This window comes from Carcharhinus amblyrhynchos, chromosome 10 (genome assembly GCF_965287045.1).
Source record: "Carcharhinus amblyrhynchos chromosome 10, sCarAmb.v2.hapA, whole genome shotgun sequence".
In the NCBI taxonomy this organism is placed as follows: domain Eukaryota; kingdom Metazoa; phylum Chordata; class Chondrichthyes; order Carcharhiniformes; family Carcharhinidae; genus Carcharhinus; species Carcharhinus amblyrhynchos.
The window spans coordinates 107705831-107723594 of record NC_137333.1 but is presented as its reverse complement, the minus strand read 5'-3'; the positions used below and the strand labels follow the sequence as shown (position 1 = coordinate 107723594).

General features: G+C 46.5%; 1 protein-coding gene across 3 annotated transcripts in view; it reads right to left on the bottom strand.

The window, feature by feature from the left end:
* Nucleotides 1-1352, bottom strand: part of LOC145349268 (amyloid beta precursor protein binding family B member 1-like) — a 129495-nt gene extending 128143 nt beyond the window's left edge. For all 3 annotated transcript variants that reach the window (XM_080197773.1, XM_080197774.1, XM_080197777.1), the window contains exon 1: nt 1244-1352. The gene's annotated coding sequence lies outside the window, so the exon portion shown is untranslated. The remainder of the gene's footprint in view (nt 1-1243) is intronic.
* Between the last annotated feature and the right edge of the window lie 16412 nt (nt 1353-17764).

Genomic DNA, 17764 nt, shown 5'->3' with positions numbered 1-17764 from the left:
TACTCAGTCTCTCCTCATAATCCAACCCTCTCAACCCCGGAATCACCGAGTGAATCGCCTCTGCACCCCCTCCAGTGCCAGTATATCCTTTCTCAAGTAAGGAAACCAAAACTGTACACAGTACTCCAGGTGTGGCCTCACCAGCACCTTATACAGCTGCAACATAACCTCGCTGTTTTTAGACTCCATCCCTCTAGCAATGAGGGACAAAATTCCATTTGCTTCTTAATTACCTGCTGCACCTGCAAACCAACTCTTTGAGATTCCTGCACAAGGACACCCAGGTCCCTCTGCACAGCAGCATGCTGCAATTTTTTACCATTTAAATAATAGTCCATTTTGCTGTTATTCCTACCAGAATGATGATCTCACATTTACCAACATTGTACTCAATCTGCCAGACCCTCGCCCACTCACTTAGACTATCTCTCTCCCTTTGCAGACTTTCAGCATCCTCTGCACACTTTGCTCTTCCACTCATCTTAGTGTCATCTGTGAATTTGGACACACTACACTTGGTCCCCAACTCCAAATCATCTGTGTAAATCGTAAACAATTGCGGTCCCAACACTGATCCCTGAGGCACATCACTAGTCACTGATCACCAACCAGAAAAACACCCATTTACCCCCACTGTTTGCTTTCTGTTAGTTAACCAATCCTCTATCCATGCTAATACATTACCCGTAACACTGTGCACCTTTATCTTATCCAGCAGTCTTTGGTGCAGCACCTTGTCGAATGCCTTCTGGGAATCCGGATACACCACATCCACAGGTTCCCCATTGTCCACTGCACATGTAATGTCCTATTACTCAACCATTTTCTGATTCATCTCACCAAGTTTCCTTGAATTTCAAGTGCTTTGACTTCCTCAATTAATCTCCCATGTGGGACTTTGTCAAAAGCTTTGCTAAAATCCATATAGTCTACATCGACTGCACTTCCCTCATCCACACACTTCATTATTTTGAAAAATTCTATCAGATTTGTTAAGAATGACCTCCCTCTGACAAAGCTATGCTGATTCGCCCTAGTTGACCCATGCCTTTCCAAGTGGAGATTAAACCTCTCTTTCTGAATTTTCTCCAATAGTTTCCCTACCACAGACTCACAGGTCTGCAGATAGACACACACATAGTCTGAGAAACAGGCAGAAACTTTGTACGCTGTGAAACAGTTAGAAACACACAGACTGAGCACTGCAAACACTGGAAATTTGTGAAGTTGTGGTCAGGCACACCTGGATAAAATACATCTTCTTGTCCCAGGTGAAAACACCATTGATTTTCCCCTGTAGAGAGGGCCAACTGGAATTGATTGACCATGGATGCCAGCCATCTCGAGCTGAGTCCAGACGAAAATACAAGTTATCTGGAAAACCACCAAAAAGACCAGTTTAATTCAGAACCAGCCAGGATAGAATGTTGCTGAGAATCTTGTCACAGAGTGACTATTACTCCCATGGAGACACCCCTGTTGGACTCTGGTCTCCTCACCAATGTTACTGAAAGCAGAGCTCTGCTGGTAGAGTCGAGCCCCCTGCCCTTTTCTGTATCTTTCAAGTGCCCATTTTTCAGGTTTTTCACTCTTTCAAGAGATGTGAGTGTCACTGGCTGAGTGAGAATTTGTTAGCTATCCCTGATTGCCCTGAGCTGAGCAGCTTGCTGGGCCACTGTCACTGAATATATTTAAGGAGGAAACAAATAGACTTCTAGACACTAAAGGCATTGAGGGGAATGGGGAAATGCGGGACGATGGTGTTGAAATAGAACCATGATCATATTCAATTGGCAGAGCAGCCCTGAGGGCCAGAATGGCCTCCTTCTGCTCTTATTGTCTGTGCTTCTGTTTATTTTAGAAGGGAAAGCCAAGAGTCAACAACATGACTCCAGATTGGGACTCACATGTAAGTCTGACCAGGTAAGGATGACAAATTTCCTTCTCTAAATGATATTAGTATTGCTCAAAAAGATAGACATGTCAAAACTTTTCATTTTGCACTCATCAGGTTTGCAGGAATGCTGGGGAAAACAACAATACTGCATGAGAAGAGAGGGCTGATTGGTTGGAAAGTAGATTCTGATTGCCATGGAAAATGAACCATTTGATGGTGATGAACAGGAAACTGTCAAAGATTGTCTGAAATTTCAGAGAGTCGCAGAATTGTTACAATGCAGAAGGAGGTCATCCAGTTGGTTGTGTCTGCACCCGCTCTCTAAATGAGCATCGTGACTTAGTGCTGCTCCCCTGCCTTTCCCCCGGACCCCTACACATTGTTTCCATTCAAACATTCATCTCATTTCCCCTTGAACGGCTCAATTGAACTTGGCCCCCAAGACACTTCCAGGAGCAACATTCCAAACCCCAAACAGTTAGTGAGTGGGAACTCTCCCTCAGTGAGTGGGGACGTTGTCTCTCAGTGAGTGGGGGACTCTGTCCCTCAGTGAGTGGGGGACTCTGTCCCTCAGTGAGTGGAAACGTTGTCTCTCAGTGAGTGGGGGACTCTGTCCCTCAGTGAGTGGGGGACTCTGTCCCTCAGTGAGTGGGGACGTTGTCTCTCAGTGAGTGGGGGACTCTGTCCCTCAGTGAGTGGGGGACTCTGTCCCTCAGTGAGTGGAAACGTTGTCTCTCAGTGAGTGGGGGACTCTGTCCCTCAGTGAGTGGGGGACTCTGTCCCTCAGTGAGTGGGGACTCTGTCCCTCAGTGAGTGGGGACGTTGTCTCTCAGTGAGTGGGGGACTCTGTCCCTCAGTGAGTGGGGACTCTGTCCCTCAGTGAGTGGGGACATTCTCTCTCAGTGAGTGGGGGACTCTGTCCCTCAGTGAGTGGGGACTCTGTCCCTCAGTGAGTGGGGACTCTGTCCCTCAGTGAGTGGGGGACTCTGTCCCTCAGTGAGTGGGGACATTCTCTCTCAGTGAATGGGGGACTCTGTCCCTCAGTGAGTGGGCACATTGTCCCTCAGTGAGTGGGGACTCTGTCCCTCAGTGAGTGGGGACGTTGTCTCTCAGTGAATGGGGGACTCTGTCCCTCAGTGTGTTGCTTACCTCGGAATGCATACATCCTTCCTAAATGATCCTCAGAGAATTCGTCAAATGTTCGGTTGCTGCATCGGTTGAAGATGGGATCAGCTGATGTTCTGTTCATTTTTCCATGTCCTGTTCAACAGAAAGATCTGTTAAGATCCCACCCTCTGCGTTAATATCATAGAGTCAGAGATTTACAGCATGGAAACGGCCTTTCGGCCCAACTTGTCCAGTTTTTTTCACCAAGCTAATCCCAATTGCCCGCATTTGGCCCATATCCCTCTATACCCATCGTACCCATGTAACTATCTAAATGTTTTTTAAAAGACAAAACTGTACCCACCTCTACTACTACCTCTGGCAGCTTGTTCCAGACACTCACCACCCTCTGTGAAAATATTGCCCCTCTGGACACTTTTGTATCTCTCCCCTCTCACCTTAAACCTCTGCCCTCTAGTTTTAGACTCCCCTACCTTTGGGAAAAGATATTGACTATCTAGCTGGTCTGTGCCTCTCATTATTTTATAGACCTCTATAAGATCACCCCTCAGCCTCCTACATTCCAGAGAAAAAGTCCCAGTCTATCCAGCCTCTACTTATAGCTCAGGCCATCAAGTCCCAGTCGCATACTAGTAATTCTTTTCTGTACTTTCTAGTTTAATAATATCCTTTCTATAATAGGGTGACCAGAACTGTTCACAATATTCCAAGTGTGGTCTTACCAATGTCTTGTACAACTTCAACAAGACGTCCCAACTCCCGTATTCAATGTTCTGACCAATGAAACCAAGCATGCTGAATGCCTTCTTCACCACTCTGTCCACCTGTGACTCCACTTTCAAGGAGCTATGAACTTGTACCTCTAAATCTTATTGTTTTGCAACTCTTCCGAACATCTTACCATTAACTAAGTCCTGCCCTGGTTCAATTGACCAAAATGCATCATCTCGTATTTACCTAAATGAAACTCCATCTGCCATTCGTCAGCCCGTTGGCCCAATTGATCAAGGTCCCGTTGCAATCCTAGATAATCACCTTCACTGTCCATTATGCCAGCGATCTTGGTGTCATCTGCAAACTTACTAACCATGCCTCCTATATTCTTATCCAAATCATTAATATAAATGACAAATAACAGTGGACCCAGCACTGATCCCTGAGGCACACCGCTGGTTACAGGCCTCCAGTTTGAAAAACAATCCTTTATAACCAGCCTCTTTCTGGCTTCTGCCATCAAACCAATTTTGTATCCATTTAGCTACCTCACCCTGGATTTAACCTTATGCAATAACATACCATGCGGTACCTTGTCACAGGCCTTGCTAAAATCCATGTTGACAACATCTACGACACTGCCCTCATCTACCTTCTTGGTTACCCCTTCAAAAAAACTCAATCAAATTTGTGAGACATGATTTTCCAACTCACTCGTTTCAGTTTTTGTGCCTTTTCAACAGCAACAATAATATTCTCTCACCTCGGCCTTCGCATCTCATGAAATAATCCCGTGCATCCTTTGGATAGCCTGGAGGAACTTCACCAGTACTGGGTTTGAAGCGAATGAAAGCTGTTCCTTGGAAGCAGTAATGTCTCTCCAACCACCTTTGGGATGCCGTGCAGGAATGAACTCCAGGCCATTTCCTTTCCTTCACCGTCCTGGTGTTGAGATTTAGCTCGTACACCATTTCTCCTGCACAGACAGTCACAGAGTTTATCTTTCTTTTACGGCTCATACCCAAAAAGCTTACAAATGTTGTGCCTTTGTTTAAAAAGGGCTGCTGGGAAAAGCCTGGGAACTTCAGTTTAGCAAACTTCATATCTATGATGGGTAAGTTGTTAGAAGGTATTTTGAGAGACAGGATCTACAGGCATTTAGAGACACAAGGGCAAGTAACAGAAGTGTCAGTGAGGGATCACTTTGGGACCAGTGATCATAATTCCATTAGTTTTAAGATAGCTATGGAGAATGATAGGTCTGTCCCAAAAGTTAAAATTCTAAATTGGGGCAAGGCCAATTTTGATGGTATCAGGCAGGAAGTTTCAAAAGTTAATTGGGGGAGTCTGTGGGAAGGAAAAGGGACATCTGGTAAGTGGCATGTTTTCAAAAGCGTGTTAACCAGTGTTCAGGGTAAACACATTCCTCTTAGAGTGAAGGGCAAGGCTGGTAGAAGTTGGGAACCCTGGATGACTCGGGATATTGAGGCCGTGGTCAAGAAGAAGAAGGAGGCACATGACATGCATAGGCAGCTGGGATCAAGTGAATCTCTTGAAGAGTATAGAGGGTGTACGAGTAGAGTTAAAAGAGAAATCAGGAGGGCAAAAAGGGGACACAAGATTGTTTTGGCAAATAAGGCAAAGGAGAATCCAAAGAGCTTCTACAGAAGGGCTAAAGAAAAAGAGTAGAACCTCTTAAGGATCAACAAGGTCATCTGTGTGTGAATCCACAGAGATAGTGACATTCTCAATGAATATTTCTCGTCAGTATTTACTGTTGAGAAAAACATGGATGTTAAGGAACTTGGGGAAATAAATAATGATGTCTTGAGGAGTGTACATATTACAGAGAAGGAGATGCTGGAAGTCTTAAAAGGCATCAAGGTAGATAAATCCTGGGACCTGATGAAGTGTATCTCAGGACACTGTGGGGGACTAAGGAGGAAATTGTGGGTCCCCTAGCGAGATATTTGAATCATCGATAGTCACAGGTGAGGTGCCTGAAGATTGGAGAGTGGCAAATGTTGTGCCTTTGTTTAAAAGGGGCTGCAGGGAAAAGCCTGGGAACTACAGGCCAGTGAGCCTCACATCTGTGGTGGGTAAATTGTTGGAAGGTATTTTGAGAGACAGGATCTACAGGCATTTAGAGATGACAAGGTACCACATGGTAGATTGTTGCATAAAGTTAATTCTCACAAGATCTAGAGTGAGATAGCTAAATGGATATAAAATTGGCTTGATGACAGGATCCAGAGGGTGGTTGTAGTGAGTTGTTTTTCAAACTGGAGACCTGTGACCAATGGTGTGCCTCAGGGATCAGTGCTGGATCCACTGTTATTTGTCATTTATGTTAATGATTTGAATGAGAATTTAGAAGGCATGGTTAGTAAGTTTGCAGATGACAGCAAGATTGGTGGCATAGTGGACAGTGAAGAAGGTTATCTAGGATTGCAGCAGGATCTTGATCAATTGGGCCAGTGGGCTGACGAATGGCAGATGGAGTTTAATTTAGATAAATGCGAGGTGATGCATTTTGGTAGATTGAACCAGGGCAGGACTTACTCAGTTAATGATAGGGCATTGGGGAGAGTCACAGAACAAAGAGATCTCGGGGTACATGTTCATAGCTCCTTGAAAGTGGAGTCACAGGTGGACAGAGTGGTGAAGAAGGCATTCGGCATGCTTGGTTTCATCGTCAGAACATTGAATTGGGATGTCTTGTTGAAGTTGTACAAGACATTGGTAAGGCCACACTTGGAATACTGTGTACAGTTCTGGTCACCCTATTATAGGAAGGATACTATTAAACTAGGAAGAGTGCAAAAGAGATTTACTAGGATGCTACGAGGACTTGATGGATTGAGTTTTCAGGAGATGCTGAATAGACTGGGATTTTTTTCTCTGGAGCGTAGAAGGCTAAGAGATGATCTTATAAAGCTCTATGAAATAATGAGGGGAACAGATCAGCTAGATAGTCAATATCTTTTCCCAAAGGTAGAGGATTCTAAAAGTAGAGGGCATAGATTTAAGGTGCAAGAGCAGAGATACAAAAGTGTCCAGAGAGGAATTTTTTCACACAGAGGGTGGTAAGTGTTTGGAACAAGCAGCCAGAGATAGTCGTAGAAGTGGATATAATGTTGTCTTTTAAAAAGCATTTAAACAGTTACATGGATAAGATGGGTATAGAAGGATATGGGCCAAATGCGGGCAAATGGGCTTCTGGTGTTAAAAAAAGAGGCAGTATGGACAAGTTGGGCTGAAGGGCCTGTTTCCATGCTGTAAACCTCTCTGACTCTATAACTATGACTCAGGGCCTTAGCATTTGAAGATGTGGAAACACCTTGAATGAGACATAGTCAAGTAAGGGTTAAGGTTAGGGGTTAGCAGAGCATTTAGAAAACAGTGACAGGATTAGACAGAGTCAGCATGGATTTATGAAGGGGAAATCATGCTTGACAAATCTGTTGGAATTCTTTGAAGATATAACTAGTACAGTTGACAAGGGGGATGTGGTATATTTGGACTTTCAGAAAGCTTTTGACAAAGTCCTCCAGAAAAGATTATTGTGCAAGATTAAAGCACACGGGATTGGGGGAAGTGTATTGAGATGGATAGAAAACTGGTTGGCAGAGAGGAAACAAAGAATAGGAATTAATGGGTGCTTTTCAAACTGGCAGCAGTAACTAGTGGGGTCCCACAGGGATCGGTGCTGGGACCCCAGCTATTCACAATATATATTAATGATTTGGATGAGGGAACAAAATGTAACATCTCAAAGTTTGCCAATGATACCAAGTTGGGTGGGAGGGTGAACTGTGACGAGGATGCAGAGATCCTTCAGAATGATCTGGATAGGTTGGGTGAGTGGGCAAATCAATGGCAGATGCAGTATAATTTAGATAAGTGTGAGGTTATTCACTTTTGGAGGCAGAAACAAGAACATAGAACATAGAACATTACAGCGCAGAACAGGCCCTTCGGCCCACGATGTTGCGCCGACCAGTTACAAAAACAATGACCCACTAGCCTATACCAATCCCTTTTCGTCCATAAACCTATCCAGAGATCTCTTAAACGCCCCCAAACTAGGCGCATTTACAACTGCAGCAGGCAGGGCATTCCAATCCCTCACCACCCGCTGGGTAAAGAACCTACCCCTGACATCCGTCCTGTAGCTACCCCCCCTTAATTTAAAGCCATGCCCCCTCGTGCTAGCTTTCTCCATCCGAGGAAAAAGGCTATCACTATCCACCCTATCTAAACCTCTAATCATCTTATATGTTTCAATAAGATCCCCTCTTAGCCGCCTTCTTTCCAACGAAAACAACCCTAAATCCCTCAGTCTCTCCTCATAGGACCTCCCCACCATACCAGGCAACATCCTAGTAAACCTCCTCTGCACCCTCTCCAACGCCTCCACATCCTTCTTGTAATGCGGGGACCAGAACTGCACACAGTACTCCAAGTGCGGCCGCACTAGAGTAGTGTACAGTTGCAACATTACACTGCGACTCCTAAATTCAATCCCCCTACCAATAAACGCCAAGACACCGTACGCCTTCTTAACAACCTTATCTACTTGATTCCCAACTTTCAGGGATCTATGTACACACACACCTAGATCCCTCTGTTCATCCACACTATTCAAAGTCCTCCCGTTAGCCCTATACTCGACACATCTGTTGCTCCTACCAAAGTGAATTACCTCACACTTCTCCGCATTAAATTCCATCTGCCACCTCTCGGCCCAGCTCTGCAACCTATCTAAGTCTCCCTGCAGACTATGACACCCTTCCTCACAATCTACCACACCTCCAACTTTGGTGTCATCAGCAAATTTACTAATCCACCCAACTATACCCTCATCCAGATCATTAATAAAAATTACAAACAACAGTGGCCCCAAAACAGATCCCTGAGGCACACCACTCGTAACTGTACTCCATGATGAATATTTACCATCCACCACCACCCTCTGTCTTCTATCTGATAGCCAATTCCTGATCCAACTTCCTAGATTACCCACAATCCCATACATCTGCATTTTCTGCAGAAGCCTACCATGGTGAACCTTATCGAACGCCTTACTAAAATCCATGTATACCACGTCAACTGCCTTGCCCCCATCCACCTCTTTGGTCACCTTCTCAAAAAACTCAATAAGGTTAGTAAGGCACGACCTACCCGCTACAAAACCATGCTGACTATTTCTAATCAATTCATTACACTCCAAATAACTATAAATCCTATCCCTAATAATTTTTTCTAAAACCTTGCCCACAACAGAAGTAAGACTCACCGGTCTATAATTCCCGGCAAAGTCTCTGTTCCCCTTCTTAAACAATGGGACAACATTCGCTATCCTCCAATCCTCCGGGACTACACCAGAGACCAATGACGACCTAAAGATCTGAGCCAGAGGCTCTGCAATCACCTCTCTAGCCTCCCAGAGAATCCTAGGGTAGATCCCATCCGGACCAGGGGACTTATCTATTTTCAGCCCCTCAAGAATTTCCAGCACATCCCCTTTATCAACCGTAATACTGTCTATTTTACACCCCTGCAACCCAATGTCCTCCTCAGCTATATTCATGTCCCCCTGCGTGAACACCGAAGAGAAATATTGGTTCAATACTTCTCCAATCTCCTCCGGTTCCACACACAACTTCCCCCTGCTGTCTGTAACTGGCCCTAATCTTGCCCTGACCAACCTTCTGTTCTTGACATACCTATAGACCTATATAAGAAGGCAGATTACTTCCTGAATGGCTGTAAATTGGGAGAGGGGAGTGTGCAGAGGGACCTGGGTGTCCTTGTGCACCAGTCACTGAAGGTAAGCGTGCAGATGCAGCAGGCGGTAAAGAAGGTAAATGATATGTTGGCCTTCATTGCGAGCGGTTTCGAGTACAGGAGCAGGGATGTGTTGTTGCAATTATACAGGGGCCTTGGTGAGGCCACACCTAGAGTATTGTGTGCAGTTTTGGTCTCCTTTTCTGAGGAAGGATGTTCTTGTTCTCGAGGGAGTGCAGCGAAGGTTTACCAGGCTGATTCTGGGGATGGTGGGACTGATGTATGAGAAGAGATTGACTAGGTTAGGATTGTTTTCACTGGAGTTCAGATGAATGAGGGGGGATCTTATAGAGATGTATAAATTTCTAACAGGGCTCAACATCAACAGGGTAGATGCAGGAAGGATATTCCCACTGGTGGGGGGAGTTCAGAACCAGGGGTCACATCTGAGGATTCAGGGTAGACCATTTAGGACGGAGATGAGGAGACATTTCTTTACCCAAAGAGTGGTGAGCCTGTGGAATTCATTACCACAGGAAGTAGTTGATGTCAAAACATTGAATGTATTAAGAGGCAGCTGGATATGGCACTGGGGGCGAAGGGGATCAAAGGTTATGAATTACTGGGGATGGCATGGTGGCACAGTGGTTAGCACTGTTGCCTCACAGTGTCAGGAACCCGGGTTCAATTCTGGCCTTGGGTGGCTGGGTGGAGTTTGCACATTCTCTTCGTGTCTGCGTGGGTTTCCTCCGGGTGCTCCGGTTTCCTCCCACAGTCCAAAGATGTGCAGGTTAGGATGATTGGCCATACGCTCTAGGGATTCTATCAGAAAGCAGGATTAGGCTATTGAGTTGGATGATCATAATGAATGGCAGAGCAGGCTCGAAGGGCTAGATGGCCTCCAACCTGATTCCATCTTCTACGTTTCTATGTTTCAGGTTAAGGTTGGGGGTTTGTGTTAAGGTCAGACGTTAGGGATAACTTTAATGTTCGGGGTCTTTGTTGAGATAGGGGTTAGGGATAGGGGTGATGCATGGATTAGCATTGAAATTGTGGATCAGGTCTGCCCCCCATCCCATCCGTGTAACACATCACATTCAACATGGTCAATTAACCTAATAATTGAACTTTCAATACTTACTGCACAGAACCCAGAACAGAGTAACGCATTACTGCAGTATCAGAGGGTCAGTGCTGAGGGAGTGTCGCACTGTCAGAGGGTCAGTACTGAGGGAGTGCCGCACTGTCAGAGGGTCAGTGCTGAGGGAGTGCCGCACTGTCAGAGGGTCAGTGCTGAGGGAGTGCTGCACTGTCAGAGGGTCAGTACTGAGGGAGTGTTGCACTGTCAGAGGGTCAATGCTGAGGGAGTGTCGCACTGTCAGTGGGTGATTGCTGAGGGAGTGCCGCACTGTCAGAGGGTCAGTGCTGATGGAGTGCCGCACTGTCAGAGGGTCAGTACTGAGGGAGTGCCGCACTGTCAGAGGGTCAGTGCTGATGGAGTGCCGCACTGTCAGAGGGTCAGTACTGAGGGAGTGCCGCACTGTCAGAGGGTCAATGCTGAGGGAGTGTCGCACTGTCAGAGGGTCAGTGCTGAGGGAGTGCCGCACTGTCAGAGGGTCAATGCTGAGGGAGTGCCGCACTGTCAGAGGGTCAGTGCTGAGGGAGTGCCGCACTGTCAGAGGGTCAGTGCTGAGGGAGTGCCGCACTGTCAGAGGGTCAGTGCTGAGGGAGTGTCGCACTGTCAGAGGGTCAGTGCTGAGGGAGTGCCGCACTGTCAGAGGGTCAGTGCTGAGGGAGTGTCGCACTGTCAGAGGGTCAGTGCTGAGGGAGTGCCGCACTGTCAGAGGGTCAGTGCTGAGGGAGTGCCGCACTGTCAGAGGGTCAGTGCTGAGAGATTGCTCCACATATCCTGTTGAATACATCGGGACGAGATGTTAAGTTTCTCATCCAAGTAAATTGCCTTACCTTTGAAAAAGAGCACGGAATCCTGTTTGCACTCTCCGACTGGACACTCCACTGCTGCCCCTAAATTATCTGGAATTCCTGGAAACTTGTCCCGGATCAGGAAGACACCTTCTGGCAATCTGCCGTAATATTGCCAAACCTGATTTCCCTGAAAATCAATGAGAGGCCAATGAATGATTTTAGACGGAGTTTGGGAAGGGAGAGAGCTGTCTGCTTACATGAACAAACATTGCAACATGAAACAGTGCTTTGGTTACTGGACTAGTGACTCATCCAAAACTGGGTTCAAATCCCACTACGGCAGATGGTGAATTTTGAATTCAATAAAAAACTGGAATTAAAACATGAAAACCTTGTCAAATGTTTTGAAATGCATTTGTTTCCCTAATTAATGGAAGGAAATTTTATATGTGACTCACAACAAACAGCAACAGTGTTGGCTGTTAACTGGCTGTAACAGCACACGCAGGGCAATTAGACCTGAGCAATAAATGCAGTTCTTCCCAGCAACACCTACTTCCCATCTATGAAGAAATATTAAGAAGAAAGCATATGGAATTCCTAGGTTTGTGCATATCCCACTCTTCCTTGCACTCTGTCCATGTCTCCACTCTGGGCAGTACAGTGGTTAGTACTGCTGCCTCACAGTGCCAGGGACCCGGGTTCAATCCTGCCCTCAAGTGGCTGTGTGGAGTTGCACGTTCTCCCCGTGTCTGCATGGGTTTCCTCTGGGTGCTCCGGTTTCCTCCCACAGTCCAAAGATGTGTAAATTAGGTGGATTAACCATGCTACATTGACCCTTTGTGTCCCAAGATATATGGGTTCAGGGGATTAGCGGGATAAATATTTGGGGTTACAGGGAACGGGGTGGGGTAGCCCCTCTGTATCAGGGCCTGAGTGGGATTGTTGTCACCACAGACTCAAAGGACCGAATGGCCTCTTTCTGAAGGGACTCTATGATTCTTTTACAGAATTATTACATGGGAATCTTTTGGTTCCCGGCTTGGGTCAGTGTCTGTGTGGAGTTAGCACGTTCTTTTGTTTCTAGATTTTCAGAAGGTGTTTGACAAGGTGCCTCACAAGAGGTTATTGCAGAAGGTCAGGGGGCATGGAGTTGGGGGTAGGGTGTTAGCGTGGATAGAGGATTGGTTGTCAAATAGGAGGCAGAGAGTGGGGGTCAATGGGTGCTATTCGGATTGGCGGATGGTGACTAGTGGAGTGCCCCAGGGGTCGGTGCTGGGGCCTCAGCTATTTACCATTTATATAGATGATCCGGAGGAGGGAACCGAGTGTAGGGTGTCGAAATTTGCTGATGACACCAAGATTGGTGGAAAGGCAAATTGTGCGGAGGGTGCGGAGAGTCTGCAGAAGGATCTAGATAGGCTGGGCGAATGGGCCAGGAAATGGCTAATGGAATTTAATGTTGGCAAGTGTGAGGTGGTCCACTTTGGTAGGAATAATGGTAGGAAGGACTATTACTTACGTGGCAAAAAACTGCAGCAGGCGACGGTGCAGAGGGACCTCGGGGTCCTTGTGCATGAGTCGCAAAAACCCAGCTTGCAGGTGCAGCAGGTGGTCAGGAAGGCGAATGGGATGCTGGCCTTCATAGTGAGGGGGATTGAATATAAAAGTAGGGAGGTCTTGCTGCAGCTGTATAGAACGTAGAACATAGAACACTACAGCACAAACAGGCCCTTCGGCCCACAAGTTGCGCTGATCACATCAACACCTACCAATCCATAGACCTATCTATAACCCCCAATCCCATAAAACCCCATATACTCATCCAGAAGTCTTTTAAAAGACCCCAGCGAGTTCGCCTCCACCACCACTGACGGCAGCCGATTCCATTCACTCACCACCCTCTGAGTGAAAAACTTACCCCTAACATCACCTCTGTACTTGCTTCCCTGCACCTTAAATCTGTGTCCTCTCGTAGCGACCATTTCAACCCGGGGAGATAGCCTCTGAGAATCCACCCTATCTATTCCTCTCAACATTTTATAAACCTCTATCAGGTCGCCTCTCAACCTTCGTCTCTCCAGGGAAAAGAGACCCAGTTCCCTCAACCTAACTTCATAAGGCATGCCTCCCAGTCCAGGCAACATCCTTGTAAATCTCCTCTGTACCCTTTCAATAGCTTCTACGTCTTTCCTATAGTGAGGCGACCAGAACTGCGCACAGTACTCCAAGTGGGGCCTGACAAGGGTCTTATAAAGTTGCAGCATTACCTCCCGACTCCAAAACTCAATCCCTCGATTAATGAAGGCCAGTACACCATACGCCTTCTTGACCACATCCTCCACCTGCGAGGCCGATTTAAGAGTCCTGTGGACCCGGACCCCAAGATTCTTCTGCTCTTCAACACAGCTAAGACTCCTGCCCTTGATAGTGTACTCCTTCATCCCATTGGTCCTGCCAAAATGGACCACTACACATTTATCCACGTTGAAGTCCATCTGCCACTTCTCCGCCCAGTCCTGCATCCTATTTATGTCCTGCTGCAACTTCTGACATCCCTCCAGACCATCCACAACACCACTGACCTTCGTGTCATCGGCGAACTTACTAACCCATCCCTCCACTTCCTCATCTAGGTCATTTATGAAAATGACAAACAGCAAGGGTCCTAGAACAGATCCCTGGGGCACTCCACTGGTATAGGGCACTGGTGAGGCCGCAGCTGGAGTACTGTGTGCAGTTTTGGTCGCCGCACTTACGCAAAGATATTTTGGCCTTGGAAGGAGTGCAGAGGAGGTTTACTAGGCTGATGCCGGAGTTGAGGGGGTTGAGCTATGAGGAGAGGCTGAATAAACTACGCTTGTACTCGTTAGAGTTTAGAAGAGTGAGGGGAGGTCTCATTGAGACGTATAAGATGATGAATGGGATGGATAGGATAGAGGTGGAGAGACTCTTCCCGCTCAGAAAGGACAGTAGGACTAGAGGGCACAGCCTCAAGATAAAGGGGGGGCGGTTTAGAACGGAGTTGAGGAGGAACTTCTTCACTCAAAGGGTGGTGAATCTCTGGAATTCTCTGCCCGTTGAAGTGGTGGAGGCTGCCTCGCTAAATATTTTTAAGATGCGGGTTGATGGGTTTTTGATAGGCAAGGGGATTAAGGGTTATGGGGAGAGGGCAGGAAAGTGGAACTGAGCCACGACAGATCAGCCATGATCTTATTGAATGGCGAGGCAGGCTCGAAGGGCTAGATGGCCTACTCCTGCTCCTATTTCTTATGTTTATGTTCTCTGTGTCTGCATTGGTTACCTCCGGGTGCTCCAGTTTCCTCCCACAGTGCAAAAGTTGTGCTGGTTAGAGTGCATTGGCCGTGCTAAATTCTCCCTCAGGGAACCCAAACACGCGCCCAGAATGTGGCGATTAGGGGATTTTCACAGTAACTTCATTGCAGTGTTAATGTAAGCCTACTTGTGACATAATAAATGAACTTCATACTTTAAACACTGTTCAGAGAGTGGGATAGCTTGATCTTGATCGGACAAAGCTCGGCACAACATTGAGGGCCGAAGGGCCTGTACTGTGCTATACTGTTCAATGTTTGCCTCCTCTGCACCCTGCAATCTACTAGGATTGGTACCTAACAGTTTCTGAGAATGGGAGCTTTTAATCCTAATATTGGTGGCTTTGACTCTGTTTGATGCCTCTACACCAATGAATACCCTTTTTATTCTTTCACAGGATGTGACCTACTCTGGATAGACCAGCATTTATTATCAATCCCGAATTGCCTTTTCCAGAAGGTGGTGGTGAGCTGCCTCCTTGAGTTGCTGCAGTCCCTGTGGTGTAGGTACACCCACAGTGCTGTTAGGAAGGGTTTTCCAGGGTTTTGACCCAGCAACAGTGAAGGAATGGTGATATATTTCCAAGTCAGGATGGTGAGTGGCTTGACCCACTCTGGTAGCCACTGTGTTTATATGGCTAGTCCCAATTGAGTCTCAGGTTGATGGTAACCCCAGTGTGTTGATAGTGGGGATTCAGTGACGGTAATGCCATTGAAGGTCAAATTACTTCAAATCTACCCTTTGGTTTTCCCACCACATTGGGCCCTGACTGAAAATTGCAGGTTTGCTGGAGATCTGGTGCCATGGATACTGTAACCTGATGAGCTTACCTTGAAGAAAAACATCCTGTCGTGATGTTCAGGGGAGACTTTGTGGTGCATGCGGAATGCTGCATCAATGTGACTCGGCAGTAGGGGCCAGGTATTATTAATAAAGTCAGCAGGTCCAAAGAAACCTCTCCACACAAACTCATCTGTTAATCAGGAAGCAATGGAGAGAACAGTCAGTTTTTCTAAATCTCACAACGTCAAAACTTTCTGAAACAAAATATTGCGGATGCAGGAATCTTAATCAAGAACAGAGGACGCGAGTGAAACTCAGCAGATCTAGCAGTGTCTACGAGGAGAGAAACACAGTTAACGTTTTAAGTCCAGAGAGTCAGTGGTGAAGTCAGGTGATATTATTGAGGTGAAAATGGATAGTTTTATTGATCACCAGAAACCCCATTCATAGAAACTAGAAGCAGGAGGAGGCCATTCGGCCCTCCCATCCTGCTCCATCATTCATTTTGATCATGGCTGACCATCAGATTCAATATCCTGATCCCCCCTTCCCCCGATTTCCCTTGATACTTTTAGAACAAAGAACAAAGAACAGTACAGCACAGGAAACAGGCCCTTCGGCCCTCCAAGCCTGTGCTGTTCATTGGTCCAACTAGACCATTTGTTTGTATCCCTCCATTCCCAGTCTGCTCATGTGATTCACATGCAATAGCCCCAAGAGTTATATCTAATTTCTTCTTGAAATCTCACAACGTTTTGCCCTCAACTACATTCTGTGGTAGTGAATTCCACACATCCACCATCCTCTGGGTGAAGAAATTTCTCCTCACCTCAGTTCTAAAAGGTTTACCCCTTATCCTCAACCTATAGAGAGTTGGTCACACTGCAGGTTCAGACTCCACAGACAGGAAGGGAATGGGTGACCGCCAGACAGAGCAAGAGAGATAGGCAGGCAGTGCAGGAACCTCCTGTGACCACTCCCCTGCTGAACAGATACACCGCTTTGGATAGCATTGAGGGGAAATGACCTTCTGGAGAAAGCAGCAGCAGCCAAACTCATTGCACCATGGTTGGTTCTGCTGCAGAGCGGAGGGGTAAAAAGTGTGCCAGCGCAATAGTTATAGGGAATTTAATTATAAGGGGAATAGACTGGTATTTCTGTGGCCCCAAATGAGACTCCAGGATGGTACATTGCCTCCCTGGTGCTAGGTCAAGGATGGCTCGAAGTGGCTGCAGGACATTCTGAAGGGGGAGGGTGAACAGCCAGAGGTACAAATGACGTAGATAAAAAAAAAGGGATGAGATCCTAAATACATCTGGATATAAATTGTCCCATTGGTGAGACGCAGCATGGGTTCATGTTTGACTAATTTGGTGGAATTCTTTGAGGACATTACATGTGCAGTGGACAATGGGGAACCTGTGGATGGGGTGTATCTGGATTTCCAGAAGGCATTTGACAAGATGCCGCACCAAAGACTGCTACATAAGATAAAGGTGCACGGTGTTACGGGTAATGTATTAGCATGGATAGAGGATTGGTTAACTAACAGAAAGCAAAGAGTGGGGGTAAATGGGTGTTTTTCTGGTTGGCAATCAGTGACTAGTGGTGTGCCTCAGGGATCAGTGTTGGGACCGCAATTGTTTACGATTTACACAGATGATTTGGAGTTGGGGACCAAGTGTAGTGTGTCAAAATTCACAGATGACACTAAGATGAGTGGAAGAGCAAAGTGTGCAGAGGATTCTGAAGTCTGCAAAGGGAGAAAGATAGTCTAAGTGAGTGGGTGAGGGTCTGGCAGATGGAGTACAATGTTGGTAAATGTGAGGTCATCCATTTTGGTCGGAATAACAGCAAAATGGACTATTATTTAAATGGTAAAAAATTGCAGCATGCTGCTGTGCAGAGGGACCTGGGTGTCCTTGTGCAGGAATCTCAAGGAGTTGGTTTGCAGATACAGCAGGTAATTAAGAAGGAAAATGGAATTTTGTCCTTCATTACTAGAGGGATGGAGTTTAAAAACAGCGAGGTTATGTTGCAGCTGTATAAGGTGCTGGTGAGGCCACACCTGGAGTTACTGTGTACAGTTTTGATCTCCTTACTTGAGAAAGGATATACTGGCACTGGAGGGGGTGCCGAGGAGATTCACTAGGTCGATTCTGGAGTTGAGAGGGTTGGATTATGAGGAGA